The following is a 26258-nucleotide window of genomic DNA, read 5'->3' as shown; positions in this document are numbered from 1 at the left end:
TGTTGCAAAATTGTAGCCTTGAGTCCTTCATTCCGATTAGTATTTAAAGGTGCTTTTTGGGCTACTAAAGCTTAAAATTTTGTATTACACTTCTTACAGTGGAAACACAGGCACTGGACCCACTTTTTGACTTTATTTTGGCGACATTTGCACTTTTATAAGGCTGATTATATTAAAGGATGAAGTGCATAAACTGCGAATATTTGTACTTTTTTTAATGCAACCAGCGTAAAACTTAAGCAGAACACACTCACACAAAAGCAAGTTGTATGCGGTGACAAAGTGCTTGCCAACAGATCTTAACATCCGCGTTTGCAAGCTTCTTGGCTTAACATTAAGCTAGCTTCTTCATATGCAGGATGTCTTGTGAAAGAGTGTCTTCCTTGTCTCTACAATTTTATGTGGTTATAATAAAATAAATAAATCATCCGTTCTCTGCAGCTTTATTTAACTGAATCAAAATGTCACAAAGTGAACGAATAAAGCGAGTTTTCATGTAAGTTTCAGCACTGAGTGTCTATACATCTGCTTATCGAATAGTATAATAAGCAGATACTATATTTTGTATAATTTTATATTTATAACCGTAGTGTGGTTTTAGCGACGAATAACCGCAAGCTAATTACATAATTCGAAATTTTGTTGAATTTCTTACATATTGTTTTTCAGAGCTTTGGGGCATTCTTTTTATATCGCTTGCTCAGCCTAGCTCACACAGTATTTGCGGTTGACCAATAGCGTTTCCCTCTTCTCAAATTTTTCCAATATGTCAGCTATTTTTCATCGCGTGACAGAAATTTTGAGTGTGTGTAGATATTTATTTGTTTATTTGGGTCATGTGTTTGTGTATGAACACTGCAAGTACTCTTCATTGCTACGAACTAATTTGTTTAAGTGGTTGTTTAAATTAGAGAGTAAAAAGTCTTATGAGCAATCAGTTGTTCATTTATCATTGTAAAATACTCTTGCGCTATATATTATTCAGATAATATTAACCGGAGTGGAAAGCCTGCAGTAGTCAAATACTCTAATTGTTTCTGAATGTTGTTGGTTCAGAAGAATGGTTCCGTTTAGTTCAAAACGAAGGAGGATCATTAATGATTATTCAAGAGCATTCTCTCATCAACTTCTAAATATTTTATAAAGCCACATTAGCGCTTATGCAAATTATGTAACATAAATTACACACACTATGTAGTAGGGTTTTAAAACTAATTATATGCGTAACCATACAGAAAACGTTTAGATAATTAGCTTGAGAGCGATATTTGTCAACGTCAGCCGAAAAGAAATTACCGTTATTATGGTATTAAGCCGCCAAAGAAGTAAGTTATTTAGAATTATCTAAGAAAAATGTAACTCCAAATTAGTAATAGATATGAGAGTAAATAGTTTGAAAGAGAGAGAGAGAGTTCTTTGGATTGTTTTTTCTAAATATCAGTACCAGACATTTGCAAAGAATGCTAAACAGCATTTTACTGGAAAATATACTCCAATACAAAATATATTGCAAAACAGCAATTTTCCATTTGAATACGTGACTCAATTAAATCAAAAATATTCGATTCCACAAATTGGGTATGCAGAAAAAAAAACCGACAAAAAGCAATAACAAAAATGCTGACATTTTTAACATTAACTCAGTTAACACCATGCCCACAATCTCATTTGCTGCGATATTGCTCTCTTGTTGAACTGTTCAACTCACTGCGAACCATTAATCAACGATTTGGTGGAAAAACGCTTCAATCATTTTCAAGTAGATATTTATGTACATATGTGCTTAGAAGCATGTTATGCGGTTTCAACGACGTATAGAAAAATGTAAGAACAGTAAGAAACTCAACTTTTATTTGACTCTAAATGAGGTGGAAATATATTAATACCTATAAAGAGATTTTTCATAAGATATACATACTTAATGTATGTACATATTTGAAGAAAATTTGAAAAAGAAAAGGATTTTGAGTATAACACAATCCATTTGCTCTCACATCTCGCTAAACAACATTAACCAATTTGCGAACACGAATTCACCACAAAAACAAGCGCTTTATTGTGGTGTTATTAATCAAAAATTCTCTAGACTCATATGCCACAAATACAAATGTGTATCTGCTTGTACAGTTTGAATGTCAGCAACGCTGCATATGACTGATGAATCGGTCTCTTTCATAACTGAAACTTACAACCAATGGGAACATTAATTTTAAATTGTAAATAGAGAAAAGCATGAAATAGTTTTGGAAATCTGTAATTGAAAAGTGCGAAAATGAATGCCATGAGCTTCACACTAATATGTAAGAACTTTTTAAATTCACATTAATACAAAATTAGTAAATTTTTAGCCACAAAAGTACAGTACAAAAAATACATCACAAAAGAAAAATAGAAATGAAATGAGTGTATGCATGTATTTAAGTGACACCTGGCAAAATACAAAGAACAACATTTGCCAGCCACCAAGAGACAATCCGATTAAGAAAGTTGCGTATACGCAGTGGGTGTCAGACACCATTGAAATGCCACAAACTTGCAAATGTACGATAGCACTATGTAGTAGGTGAGAATTATTCTCATGATAATATGAACAACGAGAAGTGGAAACTTTTTCCATATTCAGCACATTTCGATTTGAACAGACAGATTGTGGCAAATGATTTCGTTTGATTTGCATTTTATAGACTCGGTTAGGCATTAAGTTAGATAAAATAGAACACATGCTGTATAATGAACGCAAATTGAGAAATACACGAAATTTGTATTAATAATTATGATTTGTGATTGTTAGTGTGATTTGCAATTATAAAGTCAACTGACGGTTCGTTTATTACTTCCCAGGGAATGTTTGTAAAAATACAAAAATTTGCTTTACATCTATTATATACAAGTGAGGAAGGTTGAATATCGGAGAATTTAATTGGAGTATATTTGAGAATTTGGTTTCAGAATTTAGTAGTGCAAAACTCGACTTTTGAAAACATGAAAAGTTTGGAAAATTTTAAAATTAGATTCATTCTTTTAATTTGAATGAATATAAGTCCATTAAAAAACTTTGGGCACTTATTCCTAAGTTCATAAATTATTTTGTGTAGATTTAATTAATAATTTAAGCTGCTGTAAGATCTTTTTTATTCTAAAAATATTTAGCCACTAAGAAGCTGTGAAATATGCTCTTCATCTTCCACGTTGTGTAATTAAGTGTTGCTATGGAAATTAATATTTCATGCACGCCATATTATTTACACCATAATAATTAGATTAGCTTTAGAAATCACTTAATTAAATTAGTAAGTTGATAATTAGACGATATGCATTAGTTGACAAAGGAGGGCTGTTCAGTGACAGGGAAAACTAAGTTACTCACACTCCTGATTGACTGACTCTGTTCAGTGTTAGAGATTCTTTCAATCATAAATGAGTACATACGACAACTTCTATATAAATGTACGTATGGAATTTTGAAATGTTATGGAATTAGATACATTATATCATAATATTGTGAATTTAAAAGGATTCGAAATAGTAATCAATAAATCATTCAAATTTGTGTCATTAAGGCAGTAGCCTGCTTTAGAAACAGAAAAAAAGCGTTTTTAGCAATTTTTTTTGAAAGGGAAGGAAATGATTGCGGTAAACGGAATTTTAAGACGATAGTGTACTATATTTAAAGCTTAAAAACGATATTTATTATTAAAAAATATTGAAATTTTTTCTAAGTTGTAAGTATTTTTCTGGAGCGCCTGGAGTCTGCACTTGTAAATCGGTGCCGGTGATGGAGGTCGTGCGATGCATCTGAAACAGTCGAACCAAATTTTTTTTTTTAATTTTTATAAGTTTCTTTTCTTTATGAACTACAAAAATACCGAAGAAGTTATAAAATTCCAAATTGTTTCGAAGTTTGAAAAAAAATTAACTTTTTTAAGAAAAAAAAAATTGACTTTAAGTTGCAAAACAAGTACTTTAAATAATATTTTTGTCCAACTTTAACTACTTTTGTCTAGTTCAAATAGAAGATAATTTAATACCGAAGCTAGATCACTTTGGTTTTTTTCGATCGGAGATATATTCTTTTTGCTATCGCCGGCACCGTTTTCTAACACTTGTGAAAATGAAAATTCGAGAAAACGCGCTTCAAAGTTTTCGAAAAGCATTCGCACCTGTTCGACGCTCGGCCACTAAAACTGCTCTAGCTTCGAAAATATGTCGAATTGGCCTCAGGAATTTTGAAGACATATTCTTTGATAGTTTTGGAAGAGATTTAAAACAAAACAAAAAAATCGATTTTTTGAAACCTGTAAAGCAGACTACTGCCTTAAGCATATCGCATTTAAAGTCCCGCAAAGTCAATGAAATATTAGGTTTTTTACATTCAACTACTGCAGTCCCTTTTAAAAATAATACTTGCGACACTGAACATTAGCAAATCTTTAGTCAAAATCGCCTTATTAATGTGACGGGAGCCACGTATTCCATTTACTAATATCTAAGTCTAATTAAAAATTATAAGTTATAATAAATAAATAAAAATTTGAATCTTGACTTACGTAATAATTAATATTTTCAATTTGTTCCGTGAGAGAACGGAGCTCATAAGCTGAGTATAAAACTTGTATGAAAATTGTGCTTTAATATGATATTCTGGACGAAATCACTGGAATTGAAAAAAATTAAACAATATATGTATGTTTATATAAATACTACACAGAATTTTATACTAATCGCACTTTGTGAGATGTGAAACCACAAATAAATATAAAATTTTTTTAAAATATCTAAACAGATTCAAATATTGGTCGAATAAAATGAAACCTAATCATCTAATGGTCATCAAGTGAGAAGAAAATGGCTTCGACGCACCACAACTTTAAAAGGTTTACGTATCCAATGCCCTTATCGCAACTTAGAAAGTAAACGTACACAGTTACGGATATATATACAATACAGTAAGCGCCTGTGCTTCATTCAGTTTGTTTAGTTGTAGAATTTTTTTATTGACCTCCTGTTGATAATATCACAGCTTCTTTAGCGATTCTTGGTTAAACGAACTGTTGTAAATATACATATATGTTTATAAATATTTTCACTGTTCACATCACAGAAATTTCATTTCATACTAAATGTATACAAAATACAAATGTATATATGGGTCTGACTTTTGCCAAAGGTCTACGAAGAAAAGCTGGAAAGGTGGCAATAATAATGTGACAAGTGGCTGTATTTATTACTCTCAACGCTGCCATAGTAACAATAAAGTGTACTTTTGTTTCTAATTCTACCATATGCTTGTACTTTGTATGCCAACAAATGCTTTTAGATAATACTTCAATTTACGTAACCTGGTTCTGTTTCTATTATATAATGCAATCATTCTTTCTTCAGAATATGTTGGCAGAATTATATTAACTTCAGACGCAAATAAATATGAAACACAGAAAACGGAATCAATTTCAAATATCATACGCTTTCTTGTACTTTTGACTCTTTTGGCAACAAAATTCAATACCGGGAACACTCGATTGTTCACTTAGGCAACTAACCATTTAGAGAAGTCTCCAAAGGTAGGCAGGCATAAATAAGGAATCATGTAGTGATAAGCCTAGTAGATCTGAGGAGTGTTAATTTAATTCTAGTTTAAGCAAAGAATGTGTAAGAGAAACAGTAACAACAACATCCATATGAATAAAGCACTCAGTAAACTCAAGTTCAAGTTAAGCGACTGGTAAAGATAACAAGCAAAAAACTATTGAAAGGGAAATATGTTGTTCATGGACAAAATAGTTATGATTTTCTTTAAGGCGAATATGTGAGGAACCAACAATATATAGGAAAGCAATATGCTACTTTAGAGGTTTTGTGGAATACAAAATAGAAATGCTATTCAGAATTTCGTTTTGTGGCAAAATATTGACTTCTGCCCACTCACCTTATGATTATTCCTTACAAATTGATATATTGTATTGCTTTCATGCATTCAATTTGTAGTAATAACTTATATTAAGGCAATCATATAGTAATAAATACAATTTAAGCTGCCAATAAGCTGGCATTGAACTTTATAGGCAGACTAGACAGTATAATGTGAGTAAGAATAAACACAACAGAGCCATAAATAAATCATAAGCTATGAGTTCAGACAAGTTCGCTTATACTTTTCTGATTTCATGTATATAAAATTTGATATTTAATAAGAATGCACGTGAGCATTTGCTGTTCACTTTAGGTAAGATTAACATTTGATATTATTACAGGCACTGGCGACTATTTAACTCAAATATGCTTTAAGCACCGCATTGGTATGTTGAGTATAAACATAAATTAAATAAATGATATATTTGTAAGTTTGTGTAGGTAATTTTGGCGCCTTATTGAACGCATTAACGTAAAAATGTTGATATGAATTTGGGGTTCGCCAGGTCGTATACGTAATATACAGAAGGTATCTACTTATGATATATACATATATTTGAATTTGTATATGAAATTTTAACGCTTTCAAACTAAATAAATTGTTTACACTACTAAGAAATTAGCAAGACTCATTTATTCTACTAGTACGCTGTTACTTTAATAATATTGGAAATTTATAGAAATAATACCATGTATTTATTTTATTAAATTTTCTTGTAGACTACAACATAAATACAAGTGGTTTTGAACTTTAAAATAAATGTATACTGTGTTTCACCTACGCTTAGAACTTTTAATGAGCTACATAGAAAATGTTTGTTTGCTTATAATCGTCTAATTGGTAATCAATCTGTTGCTGACGCAATACCATGAAATGTGTGTAGGTTTTCTGTAACGAGCGGAAGCGCGCTCATTTGATATAATACTTGTTTAAAGTAACTTTTTTAATAAGTATATTTAAATAAGTACATTTTGAATGCTCTTGGCTGTTTTTCCTTATAAAATTTACCTGAATATCATAGCAAATTGTTAATTATGTTTTTTTTATTATTATTTGAAATCTTCGAAATTTATATTTGAATTGAACCACTAAACCTTATTCGCACAAAGTACATTTTATGTATTTGTGGACGCAAAAAGAATAAAATAAGTCTTATGGACAAAATATATTCATATTAGTTTCATTTAATTAATCTATTACACACGAGCGGATTTAAAGAGCAAAATATAAATACAACTGACCCAAATTCCTAATAATATCCACACGAGCAAACTGTAAGCAACAGTTTAATTGTAATATATAACGAAAATGAACAACAAAATTTAATAAGAAGTGAGGAAATAAGCAAAAGCAAACTTACTAAATATGTACAAACAGAGGAATGAATATACAGTCGAACTTGCATAACTCGAAGTTCTCCACAACTTGAACTCTTGCATTGCCGATATAAGTCAAGTTTCATATACATTTTCTTCCATAATACGTATTTTCCATGGTATAATTGAAACTATTTACTATCGAGGCAGAATTTAAAAGAGTTCCTATATCATATGGTTATCGATGAAAATTTCTATTTCTAAGTCCTCTAACTCGAAGGTTTTTGTGCAATATGGTGATACAAATTAAGGAAGTTTAACTGTATTTATATAGGTGTAGGTTGTACAAGTTCAAACTTATACAGACACAGTATATTGGTTAGTTACCTCATAAAAAGTATTTGTTAGTTTTTATTGCATCATGCATGAATAATATTTGTACTAATTCTAATATCCATTGTTAAACGTGAAGGTTGGTTGATTTATGTGCTTGGAACATGTTTTTGTGGAGCATAGCAATGCTAGTTTACACTCGCAATTCATTTGTAAAGGTAATACAAAGAAGCAACGAATCGAAAAAAACAAGTAAGGAAGGGCTAAGTTCGGGTGTAACCGAACATTTTATACTCTCGCAATTAATTTATTTAACTTTATTTTTATTATATAATACACAATTTGACCAACATATTCGTCATATATATTGTATAAAGTACATTGAAAATTGGAAACAATAATATTAGGTTAGAAGCACCGAGGTCCTTATGTTCGATATATGGGGCCTTGAAAACCTATGGTCCGATTTCGGCGATTTTTAGAATGGGGCTGCCACACTATAAAGGTAGTATTTGTGCAAAGTTCTGCACCGATATTTTCACTAGTGCTTACTTTATATATTGTAAAGTTAACGATTCAGATCGTCTTCAAAGTTCTGGTATATAGGAAGTAGGCGTGGTTGTGAAGCCAATGGCCATTTGGCCAATTTTTACAACATATTATTGGGAGGTAAGGAAACTATTACAAACCAAGTTTCATTGAAATCGGTCGAGGAGTTCCTGATATATGGTTTTTGACCCATAAGTGGGCGACGCCACGCCCATTTTCCATTTCGTAAAAAAATCTGAGTGCAGCTTCCATCTGCCATTTCTTATGTGAAATTTAGTGTTTCTGACGTTTTTCGTTAGTGAGTTAACCCACTTTAAGTAATTTTCAACCTAACCTTTGTATGGGAGGTGGGCGTGGTTATTATCCGATTTCTTTCATTTTTGGACTGTATTAAGAAGTGGCTAAAAAAACGACTGCAGAAAGTTTGGTTTATATAGCTCTATTGGTTTCCGAGATATGTACAAAAAACCTATTTGGGGACCTCCCCAAAAAAAATTACATCCAAATATGCCCCTTCATAGTGCGATCCTTTATACCAATTTTTATTTCCATAGCTTTATTTATGGCTTAGTTTTGGGTGTTACAAACAACCGTCATGTGAACAAAACTATAATACTAGCAACTTTATTGCGAGAGTATAATTAATTGCTGTTCGTTAGTCTCGCAAAAAGTTGAGAACGGCCATACCGATCTGGCTAATTTTAGTCTTGAAATATTCGTGGAAGGCCAGGAAAAGATTAGAAATTGAGTAAATATGGAAAAATTGCGAGGAAGATAATAATAAGAGAATTTTATTCGAGTTGACAAGAAAAATATAAAAAGAGAAAACAAAAAAATAATATTTTGCAGGTTGTCATTGCTTTGTTAAAACATTTTTGTTATTGTTCAATTGTATAAGGTTGTGTCGATAGCCCAAAACAATTTGTAACAAATAAGGAAAGGGGTCCAACCGAATATTTTATACTCTCGCAATTTATTGATGTAATTTTATGAAGATAACACACAATTTGACCCATATATTCGGCAGACAACATCAAATTGCGATTGTAGAAGCAGTTGGAAATCGTAGGGTCTCAGTTGACACCTCGATGATGAATAAATGATAAATGACTGATTGAATGACCTATATTGGTGGTAAAAAAAACAAATATATCGATGACCTTAATGTGACAATTTAGAATTTCGGTCCAGGAGAGTTGACACAGCTACAAACCAGGATGATGTAGTCAATTATCCCAAACTATTTAAAATGGCCTGTACTATCACCACTTACTTTGCAATTAAAAGTAGTGTGCGTTGTCATCGTGCTGCGTAACATCGACCTCGAGTAATAAATATCGTCGATGAAGCCAAGATTGGATCAACTTAATTTAATGTATACCTTAGCCACAACAACGTGTGGCTGGGTCTGCTAATATACATATATACATTTAGTGTCTTTTTTGGTTCCAAGTTTTCAATAAGAAATTGTAATTAAATATACAAATATATTTTTACAAAATAATACACTTTTCTTAAATGTGAAAAATCTAGTAGTTATATATATATTTATATATTCTTGAGCCCAAATATTAAATTCTGCAATGATTGATTGTTCTAAGTATACCTTTCAAGTACATCTGTGAATTCATTCACTGTTCAAACACCCCTGTACTCAAATTGACAACTCTTAATTGATTTCTATACACACTCAATTGGCCAGTTATATCAATACATCAGAGGCAGTTAGTTCGGACATTCAATTGTTAGAACATGTGTAACTGAGGATATTAATTGATGTATTCCATTAGCAAATTCTTAATACAAGTAGATATACGTTTATGGAAGTGGATTCACATACAGAGATAGTTATATATTTTCTCTGTTTGCCCAATGAATTGCTATATAACAAAAACAAAAAGTATGTTTCATTATGAAAGAAACAATTTCTTCTAAAATATATATGTAACTTGGTGATATTAACAATGCCTCTGATTAATGTAATTCATTGTTATGAACAAAACAATAAATAGCAGCCTACTGACATATATTGCTTTTTGTATATATTTGTATTATATTACAATCACGAGTGATAGATTTGCCATTAAAATGGTGGCAGTTGCTTACTTGAGGCTGAAAGAGCAAAATATTAAAGCAAACCTACATATGTGACATATCATATTGGTTACTTGAGTGTTACTTGATATTCGCACAACTTTAAAAAAAAAGGTCGCCTATATGAAGCTATGTTCGGCTCAATAATAACTGTGTTCGAATTGAATTGAATTTCGTAAGATTAAAAAAAATGGGCACACATGTATAAATGCCTACTCCATTTTATTATTCAAATGCAAATCTTATCGTTGAGCAAATTTGTGAAAATTTAATCTAAAGCAGCTGTACAAATACCAACAACATAGCATATCATTTCATTATGTAATAAACATAAATACATAAACATGAGCATAAATTCAAATATGCTCGAGTCAACCTAACTGTACAGCACACGCACATAAAAAGTTGATAAGCTCTTGCTTGTATTTATGTGTTTGTCATATACGCTTTAGGGATTTTCTGGGAATTTCTCGCTTTTGTATGCCATTATCACCGTTTTATGTGGTTTTTGCAAATAATATTCTAAGCAACAGATGTGTGTAAAGTTGAAGTTCATATAAACAAGCACAACCTAAGAATTTTCAGCTTAAAAATGCTTACATACACGTTGTATAATACAAATAGAAGAAGCTCCTATTATGATGTTTGAATTTAAGAAAGCAACGGTATCATTACATATGTGGATGAGGCAACTGGGTATGATCAGTGTACCTTTTTTTATATTTGCCTTTACAAATAATAAAATCACCGAATATAAGCTTATTTGATCAAACATATATTTTTCAAAACCAATCTTGATACCTTCTGCAAAAAGTTTATACTAAAAGTTTGTAAGGAACTGTAACTTGCTGGTTCTTCAATACTGTCTGTATAAATTTGTTAGTACACCTTGTGGTTTAGTCTACTCATTGAAGAATTCTTGAATTTTTTGTTTGATACCATTCATTTAGTAGACCCTGCCTCCTCCACGCTTCTTATAACAATTAACAATTCACTTACCACTGAAGCGTGAACTGTCATCATTGTGGCCACTAGGCGTATACGTAATAATAATTCATTTCCAGGAAGAGAGGAACCAACAACACTTCACCAGCAATGAAAGCGTAAAGTGAAGTGGAAATGTAATTTGTAGTAACACAAAACGCATGCGAAATACGAAAAAACAGTAAAGGTAATTAAGCAATTGCCATGTGAAAAATGTGTGGGCGTATGAGAGTAAACACAATGGGCAGGAAAGAAACGTAACATATAATTACCTATATAGCAAAAATAATGTAATTAATTTAAATAAATTCTGCTGTAAAAATAATTCTCGAATTTCAAAGAGAAAATTCTGATCTATAAATATCACAATTTCTCTACACTTTAAACATTTAAACGAATCTGTTATACGCTTAGTATGTATTCCAATGTTTATAACTTTGAATTTTAGTTTTTTTACTCAAGAGCTTAAAATGCTATTTACATAAAATTGTATCTAATTTTTTTGTTGTATCACATAATATTATGCTTAGCTCTCACAATACCCTGTACGCTACTTGTTTCTATCAAGCACAAGGCAAAGAACCCTTCTGAGCAATATAGCCAAAGTAACCCAACACCCAACCAATACACAAGTTAGCATCTTAAGTCGTTTCACACAATTAAATTCGTGACAGATGGTGTTCAAATTGATTTAAATGCGGAAAATCGTTTCACAAACACAACCAGATGTTTGTACAAATTTATATGCTTCTATTTATAGTGTGGGACCGATGAGGAGCTAACAATAACATAAACAAATTGTTCTTTCCAGCAAAACGTAATGGTACGAGTATAATGACAAAAACTCATAGTGTTCCAAGCAAAGCAAGCTTTAAATAACTTTTAATGAAATCTGTTTCATCCTTTTAACAGCTGAGGGGTAGTATACCATAACTATAGAAACTATAGAAACATATTTCAGCAAAATTATTACACAGTCGAAGGAAATTTTTGAATATTGTCAACTTTAGCTAAAAATTAGTAGATGTCAAAATTAGTTTTCTATTAATTATGTTAAAATATGTCGAAATTCATGCCAGGAGTTTAATAATAATCTGCGCAATATAAACAATGAAATTTATCAGATTATCCTAGCAAAGACAGTTGTTAATCATTTCACTAAACTCACAAAAAGTAAAACTTATTCCCAATAAAGTTCATTTTATAGCTACTAAGCAAAATATAATCTAATGAAATATAAATATTTGCTGCTAATAATCGACCTTTTTGGCTTATTTCAATAATTTTCTTTATATTTGGGATCAAACTCAATTTATCATTATTATGCTCAATATTGAGTAGCGATTAATAATCCAATTTTATGAGGGTGCAGTAGATCAGCTTACAGAAGTACACACAAAAACGGTTGTTATTTTAAAAGTGTTGCTTAATCTATGCAAGGCTCGTATTCACAAAATTTGTGGAAGCCATTATAAATATAAAATAAATATATTATTTTATGTGGGTAAGGTTAAGCAATTTAAATTGCGCGTTGTTTTCAAGTACCTGAAGAAGCGAGTTATTAATCTAGTATTATTAAGAATTTTAAAGCATTGGTATGAAGATAAAGTTTATTTTAATATTACTACAGACTCAGAACTCAAAAGGCCATCACGAATTCTTTCCTCGACCTTTAATCGGCAAAATAACCAATATATCAGGTTGGTGTTTAGTGAACAGTTTTAATTTTAAAATCGATAAATGTAAAATTATGAACTTATACTTCCTTCCTTTGGACCTTTAATCAATTCAGAAGTGAGAGATCGTTATATTTAGACGAAAACGCCTTATATCACATACCAATATAGCTATGAATAATTTCAATAGTACAAATGGTTTAGTTCAGAGGTATTTTATAGCAAACCACGTGGTAACATTTACATAAATGATCTCAACGAAAATTTCTTTCGACAAAACACAATAGGACAAAACGAACATGGATGTGTTCAAGAGGATAAAGCTTAGTAATTGGTACAGCTGGATGTCGAATTATTAAAATCAAATTGGACATCGGAAAGTGCTTTTGCTCCGTTGTTATATAGTTTCAGATTTCTGTGGTATGCATGTTCACTTGAATCATTAAAGAATGCGTTGAACTAAATTTTGAAATAATTTATTGATGATATTTACTTAAACATATTCCGGAGAAATATCATTCCTCTTAGAGAAATGGGATATTTTTCCAATAACGATATTTTATATTTTTATAATATGCACAATTATCCTAGTTGCAATATAGCAGAGAAAGTGAGTCATAACAGTAATCCCAAGTATGCAAGCAAATTGTACTTATTTAATGTTGACACTTATATGTCGATCTATCATACATTGAAAGTGAACGAACTAAGCATTACAGACCACAATACGAAAAAGGTTAAACATTTCTATGCAAATGTTCTTATGCCGAACTTTACACAAATTCGCATGCGTATGTATGAGTATCTAGGTAAGTGCAGCATGTGCAGGCCAATTATTTTGCTAAGTAATCTCTAAGCAGAACAGCACTCTACAAAGTATGCTGATAAGCCACACATTCATACGAGCATATAGCTGTACGGGTGAGTTGTTGAAAAGTTTGCTGTACTTTTGCTACAATGAACGAGCAATCGGGTATCCATTTATCTCGGAAGCGAGTGCAAACAGAGAGTGAAAATGTGACATTTTATATTCTACCATTTTCCGTGTCCTATGTACTAATGTGGTAAACTGGTAGGGCAGACGAAAGTTCAGCAACAAACACGAGTGAGGATAAGTAGTGAGCAACGTAGAGCTGTAGCTTGTGACTGAACGCTGTAAAATGGGAACAATTATTTAAGCTAAGGGATTATCACAAATTATGCGTGCAGGTGCGCAAATGTAAACTCATTTAAATGCACTTATAAATGAGGCTTTACAAAACTTATGTCGAAGTAAACCTTGTGAAACAACAAAAAGGAATATGAACATTTGGTACCAATGCCAACTTTTATAATTATTCATGTGTGCCAAAAGTAAAAGGGAAATATTTAAAAGGACATATTTTTGATCTAAACCATTGCTGAGTATCAGAGAGATACAAATTTCGGTCCTGAACATGACAAAAAAAGGTAGACTACTATATTTGGAATTTCAATTTTACTTCTTACTCAAAATACAATTATTAACAAATATGAGCGTCGTCACTGGATACAGTTTCATTCAAAAGCCTGAAACTATTGATAACGAATGGTATAATAAATTGTCCCATTTATATACATATGTACATGAATGCAACCAGCAACCCTTGCTAAGCTGACAGTTTATTGTGCTTTACACAATTTATGTTGGGACAAATGGTTTTCAAATTGATTTAAGTGCATAAAGAAACGCTGCAAACTCGACAAAATGTTGTGTAAACTACGGTATACTTAGACATGTACAAGAATATGTGCGAATATAAAAAAAAAATTCTGTATGTAAGCAAGGTTTTCCTTCTAGCTTTCGGTATCGTGTGAACAAGAAAAGTATAAAAACGATTTATAGTGGAATATTCCACACCCTTTCGACAGCTGTCGCGGCGCCACATACAACAGCAATGGGGGTTATAGGAAACACAGACTGAACTCTTAAGCATATATTCACGCTTTGAAAGAAAGAATGTTGTTGTGGGAAGAGATTACCCCCATTTGCTTCTTCAACGTCGAACAGCGCATCAATAGGGTGAAATAATGCGGTTCACAGGGGTACTAATTATGAACAACGGCTATGACCACATTATACATATTGATGATTGCTGTTTGGTATATTGGATCCTGGTAGTAAAACGATATCGCGAGCTTGTCATGAATGTATGACGCATCTTAAAAAAAATGTGGTTAATATCACATTTATGAATCAAGTGTTTGCCAATAACAAACTGTGTAAGTTTCACTTTCCCTTATTTATGCACTCTAGATAGTATTATGTATATTTTTAATTAGAAATTTAAATGAAAAACTAAAGTAAAAATCTCTAAATTTTCGTTGAAAGAATTTCTAATTACAAACAATAATCTAGCATATATTTATCTGGTTCGGGTATAAAAGACACTTCGGAGGAAAAGTCCTTTAAGCATTAAGTTCTATTTAATTCTAATGAATATATACAACCACTACTGGTTACTCATGTAATTAAAAAGACATACTTATTTACACTCTTCTCTTCAATGTAGTGGTGTTATATGGAAATTCAGATTTGAAAGCAATGGGATGATGCTATACTATCGAGTTTTATGCATTCAATGTCTTATGCCATAACATCATGCCGATCTATGCGCTGAAAATTTCAAATACTCTGTCATAAAACGAATGCAGGGTACAAATATAAGTTATTCGAAAAATATCGTGGAGCTCATGTCTATAAAATTGACTTTATTTTGCTTTGGCCAATAACAATTTGGTTGTGTAAACTAAATTAGAGCACATTGCTCGTTAAATGGCACAGCGGGATATCGAAATATTTGAAAACAGTAGGACACAGGACATAAGTCACAGTAAAATGTTTTAAGCCATAGGGCCATTGCCATGGAAATAAAAATATTTTATCAAAATTAGCTACTTTAAAAGTTAACTCGAAAATTCTAATAAAAATGTTGGAATATTTACCTAGAATATGGAGAAGCATAATTTGGTACAATTGTAAACTCAAAAAAGAAAAATTTTCTACTAAAAATATTTGTTCCTCCATATATGACTACGTCTAACCTATAAAGTATTTGTTACAAATTCACAAGGACTTTCTCTCAAGAACTTTTAAGATTTTTGTGATATTGTGAATTTAGTATTATTATTATTTCTTCAATTTATTTTGACCATGCGCATGATATCCTCTTCTAACCCTGACCCATTTTGCATATAAATTCTGTGCTTTTGCAGACAAAGTAACATACATAAATACTTCCAAGTAAGTAAGCAAATTGTGTTTATTCGAAGTTGCTACAGCAAACATTGAAAGTGAACTAACTAAGCTTTAAAGGCCACAATATGATTATGGTTAAACATTTGTATACAGAACTAAAAACAGACTCTTTTGCATATGTATGAACATATGTGCTCAGATAAATGCAGGCCAATTATTTTCTGCTAAGTAATCTCAAAGCGCAACAGCACATTACAAAGTATGTTGATAAGCCCCACATAAACATTTTCATTTACAGAGTTGTATGAGTTGTTGAAAATTTCTCTATGCTTTTGCCACAACAAACGGGTACTTGCGTACTTATTCTGCCAGCGAGTTGAAAATTAGCAACTAACGCATTGAAAAGTTTTGCATACTACCACATACCGCGACCTCTTTTGAATGCTTTGCTATAGTGCGAATGTATTCACTAATGTAGCAAAATAGTTGTGTAGATGAAAGTGCAGCAACTAGTACGAGGATAAGTGGTGAGCAAGTAGCGCAAGTGCTTATGACTTTTATACTGTAAAATAATGGGAACAATTATTTAAGCTTAGGGATTAACACAAATTATGCGTGCAGGTGCGCAAAGGTTAACAAATATATAAAAGTTCACTTTTGCATAATGCTTAGCTAAACATATGTCGAGAAAAAGTAGAGGAATTACAAATGTAATATGAACTAACTCATTCAGCTAACAGTTTCAGATACTAAATCTGAAAGAGAACAATTTTCACAAACAAACGATCGTAACTGATGCAGCATCTTGAACGTTTGACTGTGAATTTTTGATGAATCACATTTAAGGAATATTTAATGAGCAAACCTCCAAATCTGAGCATATAATTTCTAGATATTGCTGGGAGAAATAATTGAGGATTAAGTTGGAATTAATATGGAGAATAAGATGCGTAATGAATGCACGAAGGGGTAATTACAGTTGGTATACTAAGGGTAAGAAGAAAAAACTTGAAACTTTCTTTGAATAAATACATAATTTTCGATCATTAAAACTTTGCGAAAGCACTTACTGAGATAATGTAAACTTTTAATTACTGAGATTTTAAGCAATTAGTTAAATAGCCGACAAATAAATTCCCTTTGATAATTTGAGTTGTCTTTGGTTTAATCATGGAAATATGAGTGTAATATTCACCGCAACGATTTTGTAAATCAAGCTTATTCAATAACCATAGAAAAGCAAGGGAAGTTTGTACAAAAAGTGAAGGGATACGGAAAGTCAATTAGTTTTCAGAGCTTGATGGTTTCGAAATCAAAGGAAGCTTGCCAAACACATTTATTTTAAAATGATGAAGGATGAATGCTAAAAGAATCTTAATCAGAAATGTTTTCAAGTTGGAAAATCTATCATTTAATATGCTTAACTACCCAACTGCAATATGAGTAAGATATGTTTAAAACTCTGAGGAGGCGTATAAGTTTCCTTTTTTGTTGCGTCGATTTTGTATTGCATTCATCAATTACTTGTTTTTTGTTGCTGTGGAACGTTAATAAACAAAAATAATTCTGCTCATTAATTACTATATTATTTTGTAAATTACCAAAAAAATTAAAAATTCTATATCAGTAAATTCATATATGTTCCGATTAAACTATAGCAGAATTTATTCTCGCAACTGTAATCTATCATAAATATTAATAACCGCAAACTGGGCCTCTGAACTTCGAGAATTTTCTACAAAGGTGTGGCAACGCAAAATAGAGTTTACTTTTACATTAAAAAGTAATTTGACGGACGGCCCACACTAGCTCAGGTAAATTGAAGGTTTATTCAGGACCAATTCAACTTTTCGCCTCATTAAATTTACATTATTAATAGAAAATAAGTATCAAAGAAAGCTTATTATATACTCATTGGTTATATGTAAACCTACTCACACATATGCGCTTGTGTACTTTTTCATTTTTGACTCTGACGACCAGCCAAAATGTGGTTGTGTTTACAATCGTAAACCCAAGTACTTAGTAAATACCACACTGTACTAACAAATCCGTAGCTATAATTCATATAGCATTAAGAACCATATTAGGCGCCAACGTAATGAAATTATTTTGAATTGCAGTGTATTATTTCTACAATAAAAAAGCAACACCACTCAATATGTATATATAATTTGATATTAATGTGATTTAATCCTTATCTAAGATCCAATCGCAATTCCAAATTGAATAGTAATATTTTATTCTTATTTTGGGCGATTATTAATACACAAGTTACATAGCACAATTCTCTATTTCAAAGTCTTATAAATCGTATTTGAAAAAGTTAAAACCAGCTTAATTTCGAATATCCTCTATTACATTGGTTGTGGATTTGTTGCTGTTGGCTTTACTTTGCTCTCGCTGTGATTGCTTGGTTTATGTCTAGCCATTTCAGTTTTCTGATTATTATTTTATCTTATTTTTTAGTTATTCATGGGTTTTATTGGATTTTTGCTTTCAGCCGATTAACGATTGTTGTTAGCGACATTGACATTAAATAGGTTTTAGAAGAAAATAAATAAATTAAAGGGAATAGCATAAACGGGAAATTTTGAGACAGTAAAGTATTCTGGTAGTGGAACTATTTTGTATATGTGTGTATTAAACGAGTTCTCTAAACTCTCTACGGAATTTGAACTTTGTAGTAGTTGCCATAGAGTTCATCATATCTAAGTGCACAAAGCCATTTAATATTTATTATAATATGCAACAAAGTGCTAGCTTAACTACAAAAAGCAACAAGTGAGTAATTGTTGTCTGGCAACAAGGAAGCTTTTTATAGCATTTTGTACATATTTACAAACAATGTCACACAACTTTATTAGGTTAACCGGAGTGACAGGATGACATTTTATATATATCGTGTATTCGCACGATTGCATATCCTTGCGTGCTGTGTGCACTTATTCATGTGCGTGACTACAATATTGTCTGATGAGATTCGGAAACAATAAGTCTTTAAAATATGTAAAAATATTTCACTTGTTATGCTAGAGAACTAAAGTTAACGTAAAAATATTCATAAATTTTTCCAGAATATGAGCTTCTTTTCAAAAAGTATGGACGGAAATATGGCAGAATGCATTGAAAATCATCAGAAGCTTACAAATACCTAATAACAATGTAGCTAAACCTAAAACGCAACATTGTCGTATTAACAATAAAACCCAATTACAAATTCAAATTACAATAATAAGCTGTAAATTGTATCTGTATTGTTAGCAATGCAAATCCATTAATTCAAAATTAACGTATGTATATCATATATTTAGCCAATAATTTTCTTAAAATATAAAAAATATTTGTTTTAGTAATAACAACTAATTAATCACTACCACTAATTCACTTTTTGTTTATCTTAAACTGAAAAAAAAAATAAATTTAACTCATGTAATTATTAAACAAATGTGTTAAAATAACTTTAACCACAAATTGTTAGTCCGGCTTTAGAAAGTCAGGCAATTATTATATGCGGTTAATTGAAAAATAAATAAATTAGCACAAGAAGACAGCAAAAAATTACTGTGTAGTCATTATATTTTTTTACCAAATAGTGTGGTAACTGTAATTAAAATTAATTGAATAAAATTTAACATAACAAGTAATGAAGGGCTAAGTTCGGGTGTAACCGAACATTTTATACTCCCGCAATATATATATTTAACTTTATTTATATTATATAATACACAATTTGACCCACATATTCGTCATATATATTGTATAAAGTCCATTGAAAGTTGGAAACTATAATATTAGGTTAGACGCACCGAGGTCCTCGTGTTCGATATATGGGGCCTTAAAAACCTATGGTCCGATTTCGGCGATGTTTAGAATGGGGCTGCCACACTATTAACATAGTATTTGTGCAAAGTTCTACACCGATATCTTCACTAGTACTTACTTTATATATTATAAAGTTAACGATTCAGATTGTCTTCAAAGTTCTGGTATATAGGAAGTAGGCGTGGTTGTCAAGCGATTTGGCCTATTTTCACAACATATCATTGGGATGTAAGGAAACTATTACAAACCAAGTTTCATTGAAATCGGTCGAGTAGTTCCTGATATATGGTTTTTGACCCATAAGTGGGCGACGTCACGCCCATTTTCCATTTTGTAAAAATATCTGAGTGCAGCTTTCATCTGCCATTTCTTATGTGAAATTTAGTGTTTCTGACGTTCTTCGTTAGTGAGTTAACCCACTTTTAGTAATTTTCAACCTAACTTTTGTATGGGAGGTGGGCGTGGTTATGATCCGATTTCTTTCATTTTTGGACTGCATTAGGACGTAGCAAAAAAAAACGACTGCAGAAAGCTTGGTATATATAGCTCTATTGGTTTGCGAGATATGTACAAAAAACTTAGTTGGGGGCAGGGTCACGCCCACTTCCCCAAAAAAATTACATCCAAATATGCCCCTTCATAGTGCGATCCTACATACCAAATTTTATTTTCATAGCTTTATTTATGGCTTAGTTATGGCACTTTATGTGTTTTCGGGTTTCGCCATTTTGTGGGCGTGGCAGTGGTCCGGTTTTGCTCGAAAGCAACCTTCCTATGGTGGCAAGAAATAAGTGTGCCAAGTTTCATCAAGATATCTTAATTTTTACTCAAGTTACAGCTTGCACAGACGGACGGACGGACGGACAGACAGACAGACATTCGGATTTGAACTCCACTCTTCACCCTGATCACTTTGGTATATATAACCCTATATCTAACTCGTTTAGTTTTGGGTGTTACAAACAACCGTTATATGAACAAAACTATAATACTTTCTTTAGCAACATTTGTTGCGAGAGTATAATTAAAGGAAATAAATGAAATAAAAAATAATACATGAAAAGGCTCCCATAAATATCGACAATTAAAATCCACACAACAGAAATAAAATATATTACAAATAGTTTCATTCTTATTTACTTTCATTCCACACTAAGTCTAGCAGCCATATTTACATAGGAATTTGCTCACATTGACTTCAACATCGGACCGCAGATATGCAAATAATTTCAATTTAATTCACCAATGCGGAATGTGTTGCTAAACGTCACAGCTGTGAAATATTTGAACAGGAAAATAATGTGGCAAATTTTTCAATTATGCTAATTGACTGTGGTCGCATGCCACAAGTATTTTAACGCACATATCGTTTGTCTACATGCATAAATTGTAATTGTATATAATTTATACCAACATGGGCTTATAGGTGTTAACTCTGGGTATTAAATAGTTGACATTTCGTTCCCCACAGCTTTTAAAATTGAAGAATATACCCGAATATTTTTTAATAATATATGAAGAGTATTGGTAGAAAAGCATAGATTTTCTTATAATGTAAGACTTTACTTTTAATATTGTCCCTCAAATTGTGAGAGAAAAAAGTACGTATATTTTAATTTTATAATTTTGAAAATTACGTATACGCCACGGTGTCTATGGGAGTGCAATATTATATAATACAAAATAATATATAATTTTAATATTTTCTGAAGTATCATGAAATATTGCAAAGAGTTTTCTTTTGAACTTCTAATAAAAAAATCAACTGAATAAATTATTTTTAGCAATGCTGGCAGTAGTAATTAATGAGCTGCAGAAGAATTATGACAAACAAGCGCACTTGAGTGCAAAGTAATGTTAATCAGCTTTTGTTTTAAGTAGGTGCACATATGTTTTTGAAAATAAATTATTTTACATTAGCTGATTTATATTATTTTACAAATTTTCCACTTAGCTCGTTTTCAGAGAATAATTAGCCACAATTTCTGTGCAAGCAACGTAATTAAACTCGCATAGGAATATAAATCGATTTCAGTGAAAGAATGCTTTACTTTTGCCTGTTGAAATTCTTGTATTAAATTCATAGCATTAAATTTAACAAAACAACTTTTAATGGTGGAAAATGTATAGCAGAAAGTTGAGAATTGCAACAGCAGATGACGAAGTGATTAATTGCGCTATGATATAATGTTCAATTCTAACAATAAATTAATGTGGTTTAGCAATTAATTACATTCTTTTTTTTTTGTTTTTTTATACACATTGATTTAAAAATGCAGTATTTTATTCATTTTGATATTGTTGGTATACGGCAACATATTCAAACAGTAGGCAAGACTCAAACTTTATACTACATTACTCACTATTCTTGTCTAATAAGGAAAATATCTGATTTTAAGAATACCAATCGATCAGCATAGCTCTCTAAAAATTCAATATTTAAAATTGGAAATCACAAGTCGAATTGAACAAAGAAATATATATCTGCCATATGCATATTATAGGTTATGTCTCAAAATTCAGCGTGAAATCAAGGGACTGTAATGCCTGTATACCTTTATTGTACATATTGCCATCTATGTGCTGTACTTTTATAATTCTTTTACTTATATATATTTATTATTTATGTGTAAATACCATTGTGTGCATGTAAAGCTTATTGTTCTTATTACCACATATGTATTTATTTGATTAACATTCAATGTTTATATACAGCCAAGTTGTTTGTTTGCATCACATTACAGTTATTTGGTCTAGAGAAAGTCACTACTTCAAATCCGAAAATCGCTAATAAATATTAGACAAGATATCCAGAGAAATAACACAAATACTTAAACCATAACAAAGTCACTCTCACCACGAGCACTTCACACCTGAGTGATACCGACTTTCCGATTATTTATTCTAGCTAAGTAAATAGCGGAAATTTGCAGATATCTCGGTATTTACTAAGTAAGCAAGCAGGAACTCCCACTTGCGATTAAAATAAGAAAGGCAAGCAGAAGCTGCCAAATGTTGCAATCCAATTTACTTTCCTTCTCACTATTCACATTTTAACATAACGAAATTTTAACTCTTTTAGTTTCTTCAAATGTTTGTATGTCATGCAGCTTCAATTATCAACACCTCATGTCGTAATTAGTTCGTGGAAAGAGATTCAGCACGTAATTTGAAAATTACACGATTTTGTGAGAGTATTAAATGGAAAAAACGTGCAGAAGCGAGCAGCAGTTGGAATGTAAAGTATCCAACCATATAATAAAGTATTCAGACTAACTCATGTATCTGTAATAGCGAATCTGGTATCTGTACTACTTCAATGTTTGTTGTTAAGTGCAGGCACATGTGTTCGTCGAGATACTTGCCATTCTAAAGTGAAATTGTAATACGATTTTAATTGGAAAGCATTAGTGACACAGAAGTTTTAAATCTGAAGTAAAGAGTAAAATGTGTTGTTGGTACACAGTCAATGGGTGTTTGTACATATTTATCTATACTAATATTATAAAGCTGAAGAGTTTGTTTGTTTGTTTGTTTGTTTGAACGCGCTAATCTCCGAAACTACTGGTTCGAATTGAATAATTCTTTTTGTGTTGGATAGTCCAACAGGAACGAAGAAACAGTGGTAAATGTGTAAAAAACGGGGGAAATTATTTATGTTTGAGGGCTTCCGTTCCTTGCGCTGCGAAAGCGGTTCAAGATACACAAAAGTTATGTATGGAAGAATTATTTCTCTTTTAATGATCTAAAACATTCCATGAGTACGTTTTTGTGATAACTAATTTGGTCAAAATTATTTGTTAGAGTTGTTTTAAAATAATAATAGTAACCTTTATCCAAATAAATGTGTTGTTGGTTAAGAGTATTTAATTCTGAATAAAATTAATTAATCCTTTTTTTGTTTTTATGTAGATTATTAATTAAATAAGTAGGTTAGTTTACCTTATTTTCGTTTAACGGTAATTCTTTTGACATAATATTCAGTTTACGTAAATACCAAGTGCAGGTAAAAAAATATGAGATAAGTGCAATTCTCTAGAAGCACTTGACAGAACAATGAAAGATCTGTGGAATAATAATCGTCGCTTTGGTTGCGCAATGATACCGTTAGCAGGTGATTTTCGACAAATACTTCCTGTTATTTCAAAATCAACAGCGTCGGATGAATTGAATGCATGTCTCAAGTCATCGTATTTGTGGCGGTACGTGAAAACCACACGATTGACCATGAATATGCGAAAGTTCCTGCAATAGGATAGCACCGCAGAAGAACTGTAAAAAGTTGGGAATGAGCAAATTCCGGTTGATTTTTCAATGGTTTGACATCAATTCCACCTGCCAATTGTCAATCCACTTCAACGAAAGATGAACTCATCACGAATGTATATCTGAATACATTGGCCAAAATTATAAATAACTACGATTGGTTGAACACACGCGCAATTATAGCTGCCAAAAATACCGATGTCGATGACTTAAACTATACGATTCAAAGTCAAATTCCGGAAGATTTGTGTTCATACAAATCGATCGACTGTGATGAAATTGAAGACAAAGCCGTGAATTATCCAGAAGAATTTCGTTGGATTTGTCTGGCATGCCACCGCATCCTTTGCGTCTCAAAATTGGATCTGTCATTATTATGGTTCACAATCTTCATGCGCCGAAACTCTGTAATTGAACCTGACTGGTTGTGACGCAGCTATCGAATAATGTGATAGTTGGAAAAATTTTGCAAGGGACTTACAAGGGGCAGAGTGCTTGATTTCACAAATTCCTTTGAGTTCCAATGATTCGCCATTTCAGTTCAAACGTATTCAGTTTCCAGTGGGACTTACATATGCGATGTCAATCAACAGGTCACAAAGACAGTCGTTGGAAATGTGTGGTAAATCTGGAAATGCCATGTTTTTCACACGGCGAGCTATACGTGGAGTGTTCACGAGTTGGAAAACCATCTTCTCTGTACATTTACGTACCGGAGCAAAAAACAAAAAATGTTGTTTATCAAGTTGCGTTACGTGAAAAATATGTAGAAAAATCGCAAATAAATCGGAAAATAACACTTCTCAACAACACTCTTTACTTTTCAAAACAAATACTTTCACGCAGGGCAACGACTGTGGAATCAGCTAGTTTATGCTATTGAGAAATATTAGTTTACAGTCGAATGAAATAATTAAAAGGAAAAATTACTAATGATTTTGAAACTAAAATAATTATCAAAAATTTTGGTTAAAATCCATGAATAGTTATTTTATAATTGCTAAAGAAAAGTTTTGAAAAGTATTAAGTTCAGCTTAGGGCAAAAACTGGAATTAAGTTTCAATTTCTTCCACGAACAAACTCGATAACAGAGTTTTATCTTTCCTGTGGTATTATTTTCATCTTTTTTATACTCTCGCAACATGTTGCACAGAGTATTATAGTTTTGTTCACATAACCGTTTTTTGTGTCACCAAGAGTTAGATTTGGGGTTACATATATATAAATGATCATGATGACGAGTGGAGTTGAAATCCGGATGTCTGTTCGTCCGCCTGTCAGTCTGTACGTGCATGCGATAACTTGAGTAAAAATTATGTAACTTGGAACACATATTCCTTGGCACCCTCAGGAGGTTGCTTTCAAAAATGGGCAAAATCGGTCCACTACCACGCCCATAAAATGATAGATGTGTGGAAAATGGATGAAATCGGTTCACAACCACGACAACTTCCCATGTAACTCAATTTTAAACTCCGTCTTATTCCTTCACTTTATAATATATACGTAAGGAACCAATGAAGATAACGGAATAAAACTTTACACAAATAGTGCATATCAGCTCTGGCTTCACTTGTGAAAATATTGTCGAAAACGGACTATAACTTTTCAAGGTACCAGATATCAAACATGTTGAACTCAGGGCCTAAGAATAAATTTTAATGGAAAATATGGGTAAATATCTCTGATAATTTAATGTAATTCAGAGGAAATTACTTTTTTCTAATAGTGTGTGTCTGTTCCAAAAATTATTAAAATCGGGTCATAAAATCTCCATATAGCCAATTATAGGTTTTTCAAAAATACGGTGGGTTTTATTCCGCATATATGTAATGGTTAATATATGAAAAATTAAGTGAGCGCATAGTCTTGGATATAGTGTACCTTGGTGAAAATGAATGAAATCGGTTCAGGAATTACCTCAGCTCTCATATACTATATATGATGATTTTCGTTATTCTATTGAACTTTATGCCGAATATATGCGACAAATTGTGTGTTATCTTTATAAAAATATAGCAATAAATTGCGAGAGTATAAAATGTTCGGTTGCACCCGAACTTAGCATTTCCTTACTTGTTCTACTA

The 26258-nt window shown here is 31.7% G+C and overlaps 1 protein-coding gene across 1 annotated transcript in view; it reads right to left on the bottom strand.

Annotated features, from left to right (window-relative positions):
- LOC114803696 (tigger transposable element-derived protein 4-like) overlaps positions 1 to 26258 on the bottom strand; it is a 46282-nt gene that overhangs the window by 1016 nt on the left and 19008 nt on the right. The gene's annotated exons all lie outside the window — the stretch shown is intronic.

Source organism: Zeugodacus cucurbitae, chromosome 5, assembly GCF_028554725.1.
Source record: "Zeugodacus cucurbitae isolate PBARC_wt_2022May chromosome 5, idZeuCucr1.2, whole genome shotgun sequence".
Taxonomy (NCBI): Eukaryota; Metazoa; Arthropoda; class Insecta; order Diptera; family Tephritidae; genus Zeugodacus; species Zeugodacus cucurbitae.
This window is presented reverse-complemented; position numbering and strand designations above follow the sequence as displayed.